Below are 19970 nucleotides of genomic sequence, written 5' to 3' on the forward strand. Positions count from 1 at the left end.
TTGTTAAGACGGCATACATGATCTGGATTATTGGTGTCCTCAAAACCTTTTGGTTGAAACATGTATACCGTTTCCGTTAGTGATCCATGAAGAAAAGCGTTTGCGACGTCCATTTGATGAACGGGCCAATCATGCTGGAGTGCTATGGCCAGAAGAATACGAATCTTAGGTAGTTTTGCAACCGTACTGAATGTCTTTGTGTAGTCTAGTCCATATTCTTGATGATTGCCTTGCGCCACCAGACGAGCTTTGTATTTGGCGATAGATCCGTCTGAATGAAGCTTTGTACGGTAAGTCCACTTACATCCTAGGATAGACGAATTGTTTGGCCTAGGAACCAGCGTCCACGTGCCTTGAATCTGCAGTGCGATAAATTCGGCGGCCATCTCTTGTCGCCATTCTAAATGCTTGCTGGCTTCGGTGTATGTGGATGGAGCTGACGGACATTCCTGATTGCTTTGGTAATGAAATAAGTTGAGACGATTTGTTGGTTTAAGAGACCCGGTCTTATATCTAGTTAGCATTGGATGCTGGACATTCGGTCTGCCGGCATTGGCTGCAGTACTGATCTGAGGATGCGAGTCAGAGATGGTGAGTTGATCTGGAATAGGTGCTGAATGTGAGCCTGTATTCAGGTTGTCTGTTGATCCAGAAGTTGTATTAGTGGATATGTTTTTCTTTTGAACCACAGAGACGGGTGTGAGAAAATTGGACGAGACAATATCAGTTGGTGTGTGATCAACTGCAAGTGAAGTGGTGAGAAATTGAAAACAATTTTCATCAAATTTAACGTGACGAGAAATAATAAGTTAGTTGTGAGATCAAAACACTTATAGCCTTTGTACTTCTTTGTGTAACCCAAGAACACGCAGAGCTGAGATTTTGGTTGCAGTTTGTTGCGAAGAGGAGCTGGTGTGAGGGGAAAACATGCGCACCCAAATGTCCGAAGATGTTCGTAATCAGGTACACGATGATGAAGTAGTTCGAACGGGGACTTGTTGTTGGTGTTTGGAGATGACATTCGGTTTACTAGGTAAGTGGCTGTTAGCACGGCATCCGGACAGTATGAGTATGGAACGGACGCGGTGTGCATGAGCGTCCTAGTGGTCTCAATGAGATGCCTGTGCTTGCGTTCTGATATGCCATTTTGTTCTGGCGTATGTGGGAAAGAAATCTGATGAGAGATTCCATGCTGCTGAAGAAACCTGGTAAATGCTTGGTTTAAATATTCACCTCCGCCATCTGTCCTAATGCTTTTAATTTTACACGATGTGAAGTTTTCTATATACGATTTAAACGTAATAAAAATATTAGAAACTTCCTATTTGTGATGCATAGGAAATAACCAAGTAAAGCGTGTGCAGTCGTTAATGAACAATACATAGTAAAGATAACCAGAATTTGATTTTACGGGTGCAGGACCCCACACATCAGAGTGAATCAATTCAAGGAGCTTCGTAGATCTGTGTTTAGAAGGTTCAAACACTAATTTGTGAATCTTAGCCTTATTACAAGAATGACAAGTATTTGAATGTAAATCTATATGCAAGTGAGGTTGAGAAGAAGCAATTTTATGCAATGTATTCCGGCTGGGATGTCCCGTTCGGTTATGCCATAAGTTGGAGGCTGTGTTGTTTGTATGAAGAGCACGTTGCATGGATGTAGGTGGTGTCCTGATCGAATACAGTCCCTCACGACATGGGCCTTGAAAGATGACTTGTTGCGTCTTCAGATCCTTAAACACAAAACCTGACGGCTCAAAGATAATAGCAATGTTATTATCCTTTGTTAGTTGCGATATCGAAAGCAAATTGTAATGAATAGACGGATAATGAAAAATTTTAAATAAGTTTAGCTTACGAGAGGGAGTCGGTAGCAAGCCTTTACCGGAGTGTGCTATGCCTACCGAGCTCCCATCGCCCATGGTAATACTGTCGGTCCCAGTGTAGGGATTAGATATGGAGAGATTGTCCAGCGATTTAGTCAGATGCGAAGAAGCCCCTGAGTCAAGGTACCAATCAGTGTAGTCGGGTGACTGATCAGCCATCAGAGCTTTGTTCGACGTTCTTAATTTTGGAACAAATTGAGCATTCATCCGGTGCCAACAATCATTCGCCGTGTGACCTTTCTTTAGACAAATCTGACACGTTGGAACCTGAGTAGGAGGTTCTTTAATGACGTTTGCTGGACCATAAGATCTTCCTTTGCCCCTTCGGCCTCTATTGGAGAACAAAGCCATGGTAGATGAATCGGGCACCGCAAGATGTCCTAGCTCAGACGCCATGTATATCTCTTCGATAATGAGGAAGGCATACAGCTGATCAAGATTGAGCGGTTGCGTCATTGTTCTGATGGACGTATTGAAGGATTGATAGCTGGGAGGGAGACCACGAAGAATATAAAGAATTATGTCTTCCTCATTGATGTGGCCACCGTCAGCTGAGATTTGATCTACCAGTGACTTTACTTCGTTTAGATATTGAACCATAGTCAGGTTCTTGAGAGACACATTGTGCAGTGCATTCTTTAATTGAATGACTTTCGATCTGTTTGTGGATTGGAACCGAGTTTGAAGATTTGCCCAGATAGCCGACGTTGTGTCAAGATTAAGTATGTAGGGTAAAATAGAAGCGGATATGGTGGAGCATAGAGACGCAGCGAGGTTTTGATCGTTTAAAACCCATTGTGCATAAGCTGGATTGGGCGCAGTCGTACCGTCGCTTCGCTGAAGAGTTTGAGGAGGTGCCTTAGACAGAGGATCAAGAAGCGATTCCAATCCATTTGCACGGCAAATTTTGAGACTTTGCAAGCTCCAGAGCGGATAATTATCCGGAGAAAGATGGTTTTGAACAGTGTTCTTGAGATTTGATAGAACGAATTTGAGCGAAGAAGAAAGAGCCGGAGTGATGGAGACGGATGATTCGGAATGATCACCGATCATAGATGTTGTCGTTGACGCCATGGAAGCCCAGTGATCTTCACGAGCTATATGATACCATGTTAAGGTTTGTTTTTTTTAACCTGTTTGCAAAATTGGATTAGGTTCAGTTTGACCTATAAACCCGAAATCAACCCAATTTAACTCGGGAGAATGACTGTCGCATGGCCCACAATTTGGTCATTGGTGCATGACCGTGAAGTCGTCTGGAGTCTCTGGACGTCTGGTCATAAGGGATGTCAGACTCATTCAAGACGTCGAGTCGCAGCCTGCCAGCACTCCGCCGTGCAGCGTCCCGTCGCGCGACCCATTAGCTAGCACTGTAGGTCCTCGATATGCGGTCCGTCAGGCATTAGTGATCAGTCCATTCGAGATGTCGAGTTTGCATGTCTGGTCTATCCATCTGGTCATCGTCGACCTCACTGTGTAGCGTCTCTGGCACTGCCTCTCCTACCATCGTGCTGCCTTTCCTGTCGTCGCACTCGCCGTCTCAAGTTTTTTAATCAAATGGATTCGCGGGTCAGGTTGGATTAGGTCAACCTGGTAACTCGAGCGGGTTAGGTCCAGGTTGAAATACCTGACTCGTTTGCAAAAACAGGTCAGGTTTGAGTTGGCCCGTTTAGACCGAGTCAAGTCGAGTTTAACCCGAACCTGACCCGTCGACCCTTTTGACACCCCTAATAATGGCACAATAATTTTGTCATAACTATCACAATCTAGCATAGTTAATTGTTAAAAAAAAAATTATCACAAAAAATAATGAAAAAAATATAACAAATAAAAATATGGCAATGATTTATAATTTAAAAAATTGAAAAAATGTCCCAATTGCACCCTCAAAATCTTCACACATCCAAATGGAGCCTTTAGTTTCAGCATGTGTGCTGTAGAAAGGAAAGTTGCTACACTGAAAGCAGCAACAGACAAAAGTATAATTTGCAACCCGCGATATCTATGCTGATGGAATTTAACAAATCATCTTTTTTTACTAAAATGTTGCAGCAAGAAAGCCATCTCAAATGAGCTTTATTTTGACTCATTTGGGGCACCTTTTTTATTGATTTCTAAATCAGTTTTTTAATACAAAAAATTTATGAACCTGGTGTTTTTGTATTAAAAAATTGCTTTCTCTAAAGCATTTTTTTAATAAAAAATATTTTTGAAAGTAATGAAAAAGCACATTTCAAAAGCAGTCTTAAGCTTTGATTGGGACAACTTTTTGTCAATATTTTTTTTTTAAAGTTTTCAAAAAATGTTGATGCTAGAAAGCTATTATAGAAAGTAATAAGATGGTGGCAGTTATTTTGATTCTACTTTGGTTCTTTATAGGCTTTGTGGCTGCCTCTAGGGAACCAAGCTGAATAGAACTCGACTCTCTAACGAGTTTATCAATTTATGAGCTCAAAAATTAAACAAGTTTGAGTTCAAATTTGACAAAAGTACACTCCCAAGTCAGCTCAAAACTTTTAAATTAAAATTTGGCAGAAAAAAAAAAAAAAGAGTTAAATGGTGCATGCACCATTAATTGTTGTCTCAAGCTTCTTATTTTTATTTTTTTTTCGATTTCTTGAGCCGATTTGAGCTTTTGCTAAGACTTCTGCAAATGTCATCTTCTCCAGCAAGCTACCACTACAACCTTCTTCGATGAACTTCTCCAACATTATTGATGAGCTTCTCCGATGAGCTCTTGAATCGAGCTAAAGCTTACGTTTATTTTTACGTGTTGACTTGAGCCAATCAATACATAAGCTTGACTCTAGCTCAAACTCGAATTCAAGCCTACTATTGATTGGACAAGCCGAACTCAAAGTTATACGTGACTCAAACTCGACTCAACTCATTTACCCCCCTATAATAATCTCTATTATAGACTTTGTAATAGCCCCCATTTAAAACTTTGTGGTAGTTTCATTTGTGGACTTCTAAAGTAATACCCTAATTTTCAATACCTTTCTCCCCACTCAAGCATCATCATCATCATCATCATCATTCATCCCAACGTGTGTAACTACTTTCCTCTTTTTTTTTTTTTTTTTTTTTTTTGGGGGGGGAATTTCTTTCCTCTTATTTTTCATTGATGTTTCAGTCGCCCGTACATAATTTCACAATCATCACTGATGCGACGATCGAGTAGATTCGCTACCACAATTATTGTGCATGGTGCAATTATTGATTCATTAGCTAATCATTAACTGATCTGATTAAGTCCTAATTACTCCAACTAACTTACTCATTTAGCAATTGACTTTCAACTAATGCTTCTCATCTTCTGCAAATAATTTTTCTGCTTATCCATTTGGCCAATCCAACAGCTCAACTCCTCTTAAGATCTTAGAACCAAATGTCTATTTTTTGTTTACTTGTTATATAATCAATAAAATATATAACAACAAATGCTTGTTGACCCACACAGGCTTAAGGTGGTTGGTGACGAGCACGGTTGGGAACCTCTAGGGGTGTTAATTTCGGATCACGGGTCGGGTTTGGGTCAAATTCGGAACTGACCCGGCACTATTCGAGTCAATCCAAATCGAGCCCGTTTTTGCAAACCGGTCAGTTTTTCGGACCTAAACCCGACCCACTTCAGGTCCGAGACAACCTGACGTACATGACCCGAATGACTTGGGATCAACTAAAAATTGCTAGTTTTTGGGTAAAAAAAGGGTCAATATGCAATTTTCAGTTCAAAACCAGGTAAAAAAGGGGTCAATCTCGGAGTTTTCAGGTCAATGGGTCAACCCGAACCTGACTCTGTTTTTGAAATTGGTCGATTTGCTGAACCTGAACCCGACCCGTTTCGGATCCAGTTTGACCCTAACCAAAAACTTTTGGGTTGGGTTTGAGTCTGGTTTTCAGATTGTATCAAATATTGACAACCCTAGGAACCTCTCATCCCGTGTTCGAATCCCCTCTTCTACGACCTCGCCTCTTCAGTGGGGCAAAGTAAGTGTGGGTCAAATGCCGGTGGGTTGCCTCGTTAATTAGTATCCGCCGAAGGATTAGTTACACCGCCAAACGCTCACTTCGAAGTGGCACCGGGTAGATATCCTCGTCCCCAAAAAGAAGCAAATGCTTGCTGAGCCACAGAAAAATAAAAATAAAAATGGTGGTCAGCTAATCAACAGAGCAAGTTGCCAATCCTCCGTCAGCAATCAAGCAGGTCCCTTAGCCTCAGTTCTCAACTAACACGATAATGTCTTTTCTGCTGTATTCCTGCCGGCCTTCAAACTTCTATTATTTGTATTTTTCTTTCTGCATGTCTCCATTAATAATCTGACCGTTTCATCTCCAGTTTGACAAATTCTGTGTTTCTTCTTTGTTTTCTAGTGGGTGAGGGGAGCAGTTCTCCTACTAACTCTGATAAAAAAAAAAATCCAACTGAGTTGTTGGCTGAAAGGACCAGCTGAATAGCTTTGATGCAGGCTTGCTAACGAAAGTTTCTATCAGTAATATTTGTTTACATATTAGATTGTGCTACATCATTTGAATAGAAAATTTGGCAGAAAAAAAAGAAATTTTTTTCTCTTTTTCTTGACAGTATTGTTGATAAGAACTGGTATATTATTCTGTTCATTCTTTCAATAAAAGTGTTGGTGAGAGGTGGTTTGGACGTCGCATCTGTTCTGTAAGGGCCAAACAACTGCTCTGACAAAGGGGTAAAAAGCAAAGAAAGCTATAGGGTGTGGACAAAAAGAGTGAAAAAATCAAAAACAAAACTTAAAGAGTAAAGGTGTGGGGGAGTACAGTTGGGAAGCCCCAACCTGTGCTCGATTTCCTCGAGCGTTAGCATCTCTTGAGTGGGATCCAATCAAGTGCAGGCCGGGAGATTTCTATGATGGCTGCCTCTTCTAGGTCAGTCGAGAATTAGTCACGCCTCCAAGCGCCCTTTTGGGGTGGTAGTGGCGTGGATATCCCGTTCCAAAAAAAAAAAAGAGTAAAGGTTGTGAGTGAAAGGATTTAGAACTCGTTGGTTGAAGGAGATGAATTTACCTCAAATATGACGAATTCAAGTCACATATTTTATCATAATTTTAGTACTAAGCTCATCAGACATTCAATATGCATGTCCGTTTTCATTCTCTCACACTAACTTTTAGCGTCTCTCTCGCCATTACGAGACGACCCGTCGCTCATCATTCTAAAACAAAAGTGTAAACATAGTGAATAGAATGTAGAAATAATAGTTCCAGTTGCCATACAATGGAAGTGGTAGAACCGAGAAATTATTCTGTGCAGACATCGAACGGCCCGGAGTTCAATCAGAATGCAATGCATCATGTCACCCGATACATAGCAGTATCGAGCAAAAAAGTGATGTGGCACGTTCTAGTTGGTCTCCAGATGCCTTCCAGGATCCGCACAGAATAATTTTTTGTTAGAGCCTGACCTTGTGTTTTTTTTTTTTTGGACATTTAGGCCAATTAAGATAAACTAACACACACGTCACATATGCAATGCCCAAATTCATAATCTCTTAATTGATATTCAAAGCTTAGCTACCAATCAACTGACCTAAATAAGCTGCGTACTAGACCTCGCATTAAAGGGGACAAAGTATTTGGGCTTCTGTGATTGAGAAGTACAATAACTCCATCATAAGAAAAAAAAAAAAAAAAACAATAACTCCATTAATGGTTGACCATTAGCAGAATGAGGCTGAAGCTTCAGCTTCCATTTATGAAGTGATCTAATTTCCTGAAATGGAAAATATCTGTAAAGTTAGAAGGATGTATCAGGTGTGAAAAGAGAAGTTAGTATATTTATTGCATTGTAGCCAAGGAAATGAACTTTGGAATTGTAATAAGGCTCTACTTAATTAACGAGAAGTCAAGCTAGAGCCACCTCTTATTTGAGATTAAGCTTGATTAATTGATCAAATTTGAGGCCGAGCTCGAGTTAATTCTATAAGTTTGAGTTGGCTCATAATCTAGTTCATTTATTATGAAAGAGAGAAAATAATTATTATAATAAAATGATAGAAATAATAAATTTTTTTAAGGGAAATAAACAAAATAATTTGATATAAATATGTGAGATATTTTTTTGAAATATTTTTAACAACTTTATATTTAAATTCTTATATACTATTATATATTAAATGCATTTTATATTAATATTTTTTAATGAGCCAGCTCACAAGCTAACAAATCGAGTCAGGATTTTAAAAATTGCTTACCAAATTAAAAAGAAAAAAAAAAAAACCGAGTTAGGATTAGCTAGCTCAAGCTTGTCTCATTAGCTCACCGAGCTAGACTCACGAGGTATTTATCGAGCCAAGCTCAAGCTAGCTCACAAACATGCATGACTCAATTAGACCCCCTACTTTAGACCAATTGATGTAACCTCCTTGAAATAAAAATAGGTATACCATAGATTCGTTTGGGACAACTTTCTTACTTCTTTCTAATACAAAACATTTTAGTTCAAAAAGTTATACTCAAAAGTTATTTTAAAAATCAACAAAAAAACTATGCAAACAAAGCCTATGTTTTTCTATATCAATACATCAGAATGTTTAGGTTATTTTATTTTTTAAATAATAAGTATTATTATTTCAAGAAAATAAATTATTTTTGTCTATAAATTTATTATTATTTAAAAAAACATAGGTGACGTGGTGCATGGTTATTGGTCTATGAACGTATTCAGACACCTATGTTATTGGTCTCTGAAAAGAAGAAATTATTACATGTGGTTATCGGATGCTGTCAAGAGGTCAATCAGAACGCGTCACGTCACTATTTGATTGTGTATCGGTACTGTGTATTAGGTGACGTGGAGCATCCTAATTCGCCTCCAGACGGTCTGGTGACCGCAAGTAATAATTCTAATGAGAAAGAGAGAGACAGATTTGTAATTATTAAAATAAATTAATTTTGAACACAAAATAAGATAAAATAATATAAAATCTGCTTTAGGAGGTCCAAAATTGCTTATTGGAAAATAGGAAATAAATTAACATATATGACTCCACTAATTACAAAAATTCGACATCCTCACAAGTGAGACCGCATAAACTTTACAAACATTCAATGGAATTCATACATAATTTAATTTCCATTTATGATATAAAATAGGTGGGTGAGATTAGGGGTGTGAAGGTGTCAATTTCGAGCTGAAATAATTAATACCAGCTCGAATAGACTCGAACTTACATAGACTTGTTCCGAATTAGGTTATGACTCGAATTGATTCGATTTTGATTAGGTTCAGTTCCATTTCAAGCTAGCTCGAATTTGAACCGAGCTCGATAAAATCATTGATCATTCTCTATTTTTTTTCTTTGTTTTTTTTTAAATACATTAAAGCATTAGTCTTTGAATTCTCGTAAGTTCTTCTTTACATTCCGAAAGGTATATTAATTCAAAATATTATTTGATAGTTTTTAATACAAAATTAAATAGAAGATTAGTACTAGAATTTTATGTGATCATCTCAAATTATTTTATGATTTTATGTTGCTTTTTTTATATTATTTAATTTCTTAAGGAGATTTTATGGAAGTTTTTAAGTTAAGGCTAACAATTATCTTATTATTATATTTATTTATATGAATGGACAACTTTATTAAAGAATATTTAACAAATGAATTAAAAAATTAATTGTGATGAATTATATACGTACCTTTGAATTCAATAGGTGGGCAAAAGTTTAAATTTTAAGATTTCTTTGAGGTAGTCATTTTTAGTTTTTTTTTTTTGTTGAAATAATGATGTAATTTAACTTCTTAATTAACAGATGGACGAATTTTTAAATTTTAAGTTTTTTTAGATAGTTTTTTTTTGTATTTTTTTAGTATGAAATAATGATGTAATTTAATTTCTTCTATAAGGTATTTTCTATGAAGGTATAAATCTAACAAAATAAAGAAAAAAAATAAATTTCAACTTGATTTATTGATATAATTTCATTATGCACTTGATTATGAGTTATGTGTACGCAAAAATGTTTTCACGAGTATTTTAACAGATAGTTGTTGGATCATAACAAAGATACTGGCTTGACCTCAAGATGAGTTCTCTTAGAAACCCTAGGAAGAGCGAGCCAAGAATAATTTATCAAGCAAGCAGATCTCCACTCACCACTACCTCAGTCACTAGTTCTAACCTCAAAGCTATTATCCTCTCATCCAAGCTCAGATATAGGAAGACTCTCACCTAGGGCGAATTATTACGTCTGGCGTCCGAACCGTCCGGAGGCGAATTCGGACACGCCACGTCACCCAGACCCACCCGGATGCATCGGGGTTCGGGTGACGTGACGCTTCCGGATTCTCCTCCGAATAAATCCGGACGCCAGATGTAATAATTTTCCCTCACCTAGGGCCCTCCTACTTGTCCTACCAATGCATACCTCAACATTTTACCCCATCAACCTTCGCATACTCAAAAGTACCGTCGTGATGATACAAGTCTCATTACGAGTTGACCACAACGTCTAGCCAGCCTCCCACTACAAAATCCTTCCAACTTAACACCAGCTCGCAAACAAACCAATTATCATAGATCTCGGTCACTCGCTCTCACAATCATTCATAGATTTAGGTTCTAATTATGGATTAATTTGTCTCAAGTTCACGAACCTGCATTAATATAAACACTTGTACGAATTCAAATTTAATCAAATCAAAATTTTCTCAACTTTTTTTCATAGATTTAATTTTCGTATAACCCTTATTTATATTTGACAAAAACTTTAATCCAACTTTTTAAAAATATTATGTTATGAAAAGCAATGTTTCATAATTAAATTTATGGGATTATGATAATTATAAGAGATTTATTATCCTAATTAAAATTAAAATGTATGTAATACCCATAACAGTTCATTTACTGTGCAACTATCCAAAATTATTGTATAAGTTATTCTAATAATATATATAAAGAAATACAATTCAATTAAAATCGCACCAGTGGTTTAGTGGTAGAATAGTACCCTGCCACGGTACAGACCCGGGTTCGATTCCCGGCTGGTGCACTAACAGTTTAATAACACATTTTATCACTCGCTTAATTACGTTTTACTCAGTAATTGGTTCGCCTTTATATAGTTAGAGTTGCTAATTACTCAATTAATTTAAGCCCGCAGAGTTTAATTTTTAAGTCTGTTCAACGAATTTCTTAACAATTAAATTTGTCCCAATTATCAACATGGCGTTAGCAATTTGTCAAGTGAATTATTTCTTTTAATGATTTGGCAATTGAATTTTTTTCAAATTGTTATAATTTTTTTATTTTTTTTATACTCATAATTTATTTGTTATTTTTTCATATAGAATTTATTAGTTTAAAATTAAGGTTTTGTTTGGGATTTTTTTTAATATAATTTTTTTTAATTATAAATTTTGTACCAGAAAAAAACTACTTTGAAAAGCTATAAGAAAACCGTCTCAAATGAAGCCAAAAATTTTATTTTGGATAATTTTATTTTGAAATACGGTAACAAAACAACTATCAGTTTTCTTAAATAATTATTTTAAGAACTATGTTTCTTCAATAACTGTTTCTTTACCAACTTATGCAAAAGGAGTGTAGGATCCAAACGAGATCTAAATCACAACAATCATGAAATATAAACAGCTTAAAAACCATGAAAGCATAAAGGTTTTCAATTTTTTTGCTGCTTTAAAAAAATTTGTATAAAAGCTGATTTAGAAAATAATAAGAAAATTATCGCAAACGAAGACCATGTTATTTTTACAACTTTGGAAAGTACATATATCAAGAAAATGTTAAATCAACAACTAACGGGCATCTTTTTAAATCATAAAATTTGAATTTTTCATTTATTTTTTTATATTTACAATCATTATTTCTACATACTTGTTGCGTCGTGGAATATTCTGTCGAACCTGGCGGCGATGCAGCAGAACTCTGGCGGTGGTTGAGTTAGGAGCTAGGTGGCTAGGGCTTTCTTCCTTCTCTTCCTTCTTCTCTAGCCCCCCCACCTTTCTAGAGGAAATGAGGTTCTATTTATAGAATTCTTGAGCGGCATAACTTGTAAATAAGTGAAAGATCAAGGATAAATTGGTAGTGGTTTGAATGGACGACTGATCTTGATTCCTACGATCAAGCACCGTTCAATGGACCTTTGATTGTCTTATTGATATTATAATTTGATGATCTTGTGCTTGTTAGATTTGTCTTGTCGAGCTGGTCGATTCGACTATAAGCATGTCACGATTGGAGACCGTTTGATAACCCAAATTATTCTTTGATCTTTCGAAAAGTGCATCGAGTCTTTTGATTTTGACTCATTTGAGCTCGGATTTGGTCGATTTTGGTATTGTTGAGTTCGTGTTTCCAAGATGCTCAATTCGACTGTAAGTTTATAGAAAGCAGAGTCCGGATGGTCTCAATTTTAATTTTTGAAGCTTTCAACTTGATTTTCCCTCAAGATTCGTGCCTGGTCAAGATAATTTTTTGATGATGTATCAATACTAAAATAAGATGTTTTGAGTTAGCCATATTAGTATACCATTTTATTAAAAAGATTAAAAATGATCTCATTGAATGAATATTAAATTTTCCATTCAACATTTTACATTGGGTCGACCATTCATAAATAAAAAAAAAAAACTCAAAAAGAGGTGTGTATAGTTTCACTTTCAAGAGGAATTGAATTATAGAACTCTTATAATTTTATTATTATTATTTAGATATTTTAAGGTTGTAGTAAATTTCATACCATCAAACCACTTACTATAATAAATTTATTTTCTAAAAAATATATTAAAATAATTATTTAAATTTATATTACATTTATTTTAAAATAAAATAAAACAAATTTGATATTTATCCCACTAACTATTTAATTAATTAGATTATCCCCCCCTAATATTTCGGGCGATTACAAGTACAAGACGGCCTGGGCATCTCTTGGCTTTTGCGCTGCTGCTGCTTATGACTCTTATTTTGTTACTTTCCTCTTCAATATTTTCTTCCCGGATTTTGGAGGAACTGTACTTAAAATCTCCACCTTCCCACCTGCTTTCTTCTTGAGATCGATGCGGCACTTTTCCCTCCATTTCCCTTTGTCCCCTTTGTCCTTTCTCTTCCCTCTCCTTATTTCCAATGCTACTCATTTTTTTAAAAAAATATTTATCTATTAAAAGTATAAATATGTGAATATAAAGTTATTATAATATATCAATTTGAAATATTTAAGTTGTTGTATGCAATTATAAATTAGTTTGGTTTTATTAGCTTTGTTATTACTTGCTAGAAAAGTTATGATAGAATGTTGGTATCCTAATTTTGAATAAAAATTCAGCGGGTACAGAAAAAAGTAGTAAGATATTAGGATTTTTTACGTGAAAAATTCAAGAATGAGAAAAAATATGGGATTTGAATTCGGCTTCATTTGAAATGACTTTCTTATTGCTGCTTAAAACAGCTTTTTACTCTAAGAAGCAGTAAGAAAACTATTTCAAATGAAATCTTAGGCTTCGTTTGAGACGGTTTTTTTTACTGTTTTCTAAAATAATTTTTTTGAACTAGATATTTTTTACTAAAAAATTGCTTTTTGAAAGCATCAATAAAGCTGTCTCAAATGAAACCTCAGATGCAATCCATATCTATTAATTAATATTTATCAATTCTTGGAAAGACTGGGTTGAACGATTACTTTTTGGTCTTTATTTTTTGGACGTCTTTTCAGCGTCGCCTTAGATTGTATCTAGGCAATTTTGTATTACCTATGGATGGGGAAATTCGGCTCCTAGGTTTTTCTTTAATTTCTTATTTTGTAGCTCTGTCGAGCATTAATGAGCTGAATGTCCCCTTAAGGACTTGTAATTTCTTTTTAAATTAACGCGTAGGCCCCACCGTGAGTTTCCCTAAAAAAAAAATCATATTTATAAATTCTATATTTGTTGTTGCTTGTATTTACATGTAATTGTGAGGAATATTATTCAAAAAGTAAAATTTTTTTTTTAAATATTACTATTTTTTGTAATTAATAGGGAAGAATCATAGTAGATAACTTTTATTAGTGTAAAACTAAGTGAGCTAATTATTCATGGCCTTATCAGTCATCCTCTCTCATTTGGAATCCTTAATTGCAAAGCTTTTTGTGTTATAAAGAAATCTTTGAGCTATCCACAGATTCCTAAGAACAATATTTAAGATGCTCCATTTCACATGCAATGGCTTCAGAAAAGTGAACAAGTGAATATTTTGTTAATAAATCTTTAGTTCTTAGCAACCTCAGTGCTTGGGAAGTAGATGCCATGACTGTTAAATTTTATGCAGAAAATCAAAGTTAAAGAACAAACAAACTATGAAAGTTTCAAAGCAAATCCATTTATCCAAATCATGTTTTTTTTTCACCCTTAAAGAGAAAGAGAGATTATTCTGTGCGGACATCAGACATAGGGCTGCAAGCGAACCAAACGTTCGACGAGCTACTCGATGTTCGGTTCTATTAAAGCTCGTTCGTGATCGTTTAATTAACTAAACAAATAAACTTGAACAATATTTTAAATACTCGATTATTAAATAAACATGCTTGAACACTAATGCGTTCGGCTCATTTATGTTTGTGAACAACATCATTTGAAGTTCGTGAACAAGCTCAACATTAAGCTCGATAAAAGCTCGATATGGCTATTTATTTATAAATTATGGTCTTTATTAATGCTACTTTTATGTTCATAGACAATTATTTTTATTATAAATGTGTTTGTTCATATATATATATATATGTTCATGAACATATTTGTTTGATAGTTTAAAAAATTTGTTAGATATGTTCACGAACATGCTTGATGTAATCATTTGTTAGGAAGCTCGATAAAGCTAGTTTGTTAAGTTAATGAACATCTAAAAGTAGAGCTCGTTTATAGCTCGTTCATGTTTGTTTGTTTAAAGCTCGATAAGCACTAAACGAATGAACATGAACTGAACATGAATCGAACATGAACACTCATTAATTTAAATGAATCAAACATGAACACAAACAATAAAGATCGAATAAACATGAACCAAACTTGAACAAGCCAATATTAAATGAACACAAACATGAATACTCACATACTCGGCTCGGCTCGGTTCGTTTGCAGCCCTAATCGGACATAGCTTACCGCCCAGAGGCGAATCAGGTGCAGTCACGTCATCCAGTACCGAGCTCGGTAACGAGCAATACCGAACCGCGGTACCGAGTAGGGTGTGACGTGGCACATTTTTATTGGGCTCTGGATCGACGTTTGACGTCCGCACAGAACAATTCATCCTTAAAGAGAGGGAAAAAACTTTTATTAGAAAATGTTTAGAGAAAGAAACCATCGATCTATTGCTTGCCATTGTTCTTTATGAACTGTTACTATCAAGTTAGCTTCCACTACAAGCTAATGAATACTTTCCTATATGCTTTTGTTTGGTTCTTTCTTTTTTGTGCAGGTGTTTTTTTCTGCTCCCCTAGCTACCATTTTATTCCTCCATTATTTTGGGTGATGACTCCTGGCCTCTGGTGAAATTTTCTAGCTTTATGTCTTCTTCGTAATCAGTTGGGATCTTTGGCTCTTAGGTTTTAATTTTCTTTTGATTGCAGCTCTTCGGAGCTTTGTCGAGTATTAGATCTCTTTTAAGAACTTGTACTTTTATTTTAATATTAACGCGTAGGCCCGTTGTTAGGTTTTAACAAAAACAAAATAAATAAAAGCTAATGAACACTTCCACATGCAGACTTTAAAAGCAACAAAGAAGTTTTTAAGTGTTTTCTAACACCAGCATTATTGCAATCTCGTTTTTTGAGGAATGATTACCTATATATCCTTCTAAGGACTCTTTCGTTATTGGCTACTGATCATCATATTCTTTGTTCTAGTCTTTAGCTTCTTAGATCTGCTGGCTAATTCCTTTTAGTTTTATTTATCTATGTATTATCTCTTTTTCACCAATTGATCCCACAGAAAAATGATCGATATCTGACGAAAAATTGGAAAATTTCCTTCGTAAATATGCATTTCCGATAAATTTTTCAATAAAAATCCATCGAATTTTCCGTTAGATATACTAATTACCGGCAGTATTTTTCTTCAAGAAATTCTGTATAATGATCCAATTTTCCTGTAGAATCAGTTATTTTACTATTAGATGAATGAAAAAGAAGTAATTGAGGGTTTCCAAGATCCATGAGATCATCAAGCAAGCTAGCTAGCTAGCTGAAGCTTCACTGGATTAGGCTTTTCTCCTATCAATATTTTACAAGAAAGGCAAAAAGAAACAATATATTATCAAAATCATTTTGTCTAGCACACTTAGTACTACAACTATGCAAATACAGAAATTCATCAGGAGTTTCTGACATAATGTTTTTTCCCACTGAACCAAAGCTAAGCTAAGCATATAGTGTTGATCTCTTTTTCCACTGAAGCACTTCTCCACCATTACTCTCTTAAGCATTTTTAATACCTAATAACCGCACTAGTTTATAGAGTGGTCCAGTACTTTGCTTTGCTTTCTTAAAAGATAAGCTGTGTACTAACCATTTTTTAATGGCTATAATTCAGATGATGATTCTTTTTAGGCTCTGAATTGATTGGCTCCTTATTCAGAAAGCAGAAGAGTTGCTGAGGGAGAACATGAAAAAGCTTAGTAGAATCATCACTCACTCACTCACTCACTTGGGCGATCAATATAGAGCAGTGGATGCAATAATTTCAATAACAAGTCAATTTCTTCAGGCTTTATAATTAGGTTTTCACACAATATATTTTCTTACTAAAAAATTTACTTAGGAATCTAATGAATCAAAGAAAGCTTACATCAGAGCTCATTAGTTTAGAATACTGAAATTTGTCAAAAAATAATTATATAAAATTGTTGTTGACAGTAGATCTCATGTGAATCCATGTGAAAGTAAGAAATATGTTCCTTACCATACAACAATAACAACAAGTTTTTATCTCACTATATGGGGTCAGCAACATGAATCATTTTTCTCCATTGTGTTCTGTTACAGGTCAAATTGTCATATAAATAGGTTCCTTACAATATATATATATAGATTAATTAGGATTTGTTTAGAACAATATTCTTATTACTTTTTAAAGTTAGTTTTAAAAAGCTTCTTTAAAAAGCAGTACGAAAGTCATCCCAAATGAAGCCTTGGGGCGGCTTTCTTTCTGATTCTTAAAGCAGATTTCTAGTACAAAATTAAAAAATTTTGTACTAAAAAGCCGCTTTAAGAAGCAGAAAGATAGCTAGTTTCAAACAAACTCTTAGTTTGTGAAATCATCTTCCAAAATAAGTGTTTTGTGCAGACTGCATTAATTAACTATGGTCAAATTGAGAACTTTAGCAATGTGGTGATGTATACTTTACTAGAGGAAAGGACTTGTAGACTTACTGTTTTCATATAAAAGGTATTGGTGATTAAACTTATCATTAATCTATATGGGGAAATTATGTGTGATGCAATGATAACATAAATAAATATGAATCATATATATATATATATGTTTTTTGACATTATGCTTAACTTATATAATTGTGATGAATTAATTATATTAATCAAATCATAAATAATAAATTAATGTTTAATGATCCTAAATCATTCAATATAAAGCCACAAAAGTGAAGTTGTTAAGATTTCTCATTTACTATTATCACTTGAGCTGCAGGGTGTTACTCTAGGTTTACTAACTGTTTCTCTTCAATTGATTTGTATCTTGCTTTCACTGTTTATTGTGGTGCTATTTCTGGAGGTTTTCCCTTTGAATTCTATTGTCTCCCTATCTTTTTGTGGTGGTCTTTTTGCTTCTCCTTTTAGGTTTCAGTGCAATTGAGATTCTAGTCTTCTATCCTTCGGAGGTGCCTTAAACCGGTGGTGGGTCGCCTGGTCGTTGCTTATTTATTGACATTTTGCTTCTCTCGACTGCATTTTCTCTCATTATTGGTCTTACGCTTCGTTTGGGATAGCTTTTTTACTACTTTCTAAAACAACTTTTTAGTACAAAAATTTCTAACAAAAATTTCTTGAAATAGAAATTTTTGTATTAAAAAACAGTTTTATAAAGCAGCAAAAAAGTTGTCCCAAAAGAATCCTTAATGATTATATCAGCTAAGGGCTTCTCTTTTTTTTGTATTAGACTTCTTGCCTACCGTATTTTTAGATTTTTTGCTTTTTCTTTGTAATTTGGTAGCGATCCTCGACTCTTAGGTCTTTTTTGGTACTCTTTCTTTAATTGTAGTTCTTCGAGCACTAATGAGTTATCGATCATTTTAAGGACTTATAACCATTTTGAATTTTAATAAAAAAAATAAATAAAGTAATATATCACTTGAGCTAAGACCCTTCGATTTATATTATTCGGTGAAAGAATGCATCACAACCATAAAGTTGTTAGGATTTCTTCTCTTATTACAATTATATCTTCTTACTTCATAGCAAAAATTAGTTGATACTTCTCAATACATCATTTTCAATTGCCTTATATTATATTAGATTGCATCAATCTTGAATACTTAATGCAATAAAGACTAAAAATTGGGCCTCAATAGACAATTAATAGCTAACATCATTCACAATATTATAACAAATCCAATATGATAGAACCATTGGAATCAGTCTAAGTAGACAAAAATGCATGTAGAAGAAGTTAAAATGAAATATGAATAACTTAAAGCCACTTGTTGGATATCTTGAGGGTTTTATTGCAATTAATTTTCTATGCTTGAGTTTGCATTGTAAATATATAATCATATATATGAAATATTAATTGGTGAATATTGCAAATTATAAATTTGCAAAGTTTAAAAATGTCATTTGAGATAGCTTATTATGAAAAAAGCCATTTCTTTTTAACCAACTATAAAATTTTTAATTTTTGCATGACTTTTATGAATATTTGATGAAGAAGGTACATAGAAAGTTAAGGAAGAATGAACAAATACACATTTAAGTTGAAAGTATGTCTGAATATTAAATTTTAGTGATACTTTTCTTTAAAATTATGAGTACAAACAGTATTTTTAACATATTTTTATTATGTATCACTACAATTAAAGAAAAGTGTTAACACAACACTTAAATAAGCTTTTAATGACAGATTTCACCTCCACAAATTTGTTGCAGTCATGATTACATCTGCTGCAAAGATATTTAATTTGTAGTGATTCAGGAACATCTGGGGAAGAACTTACGAAACACTTTAACAGCTATTTTAAATCTATAGAATAGTGACGGTTTTAATCGCCAGTGATTTCTGATCCATTACAGGAAAATCACTAATATCCGGCGGAATTTTCCGGCGGCTTTCCGGTGGTCAAGTTTCCGGCAGCTTTCCAGCGCTTTTCCGGCGATTTTTCCCCACGAAATTTTCCGGCGGAATTTCCGGCGGCTTTTTCAATTTTCCGGCTTTTAAAAATTTAATGAAGATGAATAAAATTTTAACTATTTAATTAATTTTCATTTTAAAATTAATAAGTTAGTTAATTTTTATTTTATATTAAATATTAATTTTTATTTTAAATTAATTAGTTTCATTTTTTATAATTAAAAATTAATTGATTTTCTGTCTGAATATAGTTTAAATAAAAAATAAATACGAAAGAAACGTATTTACATCATCAGCAATTCGGTCGGGTGCTTGAACTTCTTTCCAAACGACCGCTGTTTGAATCTCATGGCAGATGCGGGAGCGGGCGAAGCGCACGTCCCGCGCACGCGAGGTTGGCCGGAGCGCGGCAGCGGAAGCGGGGCTGGAGTGCATGGGCGTTGGCGCGGCGCAGGCAGCACTGGAGTGGGAGTGGGAGTGGGAGTGAGGGCGTAGGAAAGCATGGGAGCAAGGTGGCTGTCGCGGCGGGGGCAGGGGCGTTAGGATTTTTTTTTTTTTAATTTGATCGACGGTTTAAGCCCGCCGGCAAACCGCCGGAAGAATTTGCTGCCGGAAAAAACAGCCAGAATTTATTTTCCGGCGCGGTTTTTACCGGCGGAATTTTAACCGCCGGAAAACCGCTACTAAATTACAAAACCGCCGAAAAAGGCTCAATTTCCGCCGGAAAAAGCAGCCGGAAATGGGTGAATTTCG

At 34.9% G+C, this 19970-nt stretch overlaps 1 non-coding gene across 1 annotated transcript; it reads left to right on the forward strand.

Moving 5' to 3' along the window:
* Positions 1–10844: 10844 nt before the first annotated feature.
* Positions 10845–10915, forward strand: TRNAG-GCC. Its single transcript has one exon. It is a non-coding gene; the product is annotated as a tRNA-Gly (tRNA).
* Positions 10916–19970: the final 9055 nt, after the last annotated feature.

Source organism: Dendrobium catenatum, unplaced genomic scaffold (genome assembly GCF_001605985.2).
Source record: "Dendrobium catenatum unplaced genomic scaffold, ASM160598v2 fragScaff_scaffold_841, whole genome shotgun sequence".
NCBI classification, from domain to species: Eukaryota; Viridiplantae; Streptophyta; class Magnoliopsida; order Asparagales; family Orchidaceae; genus Dendrobium; species Dendrobium catenatum.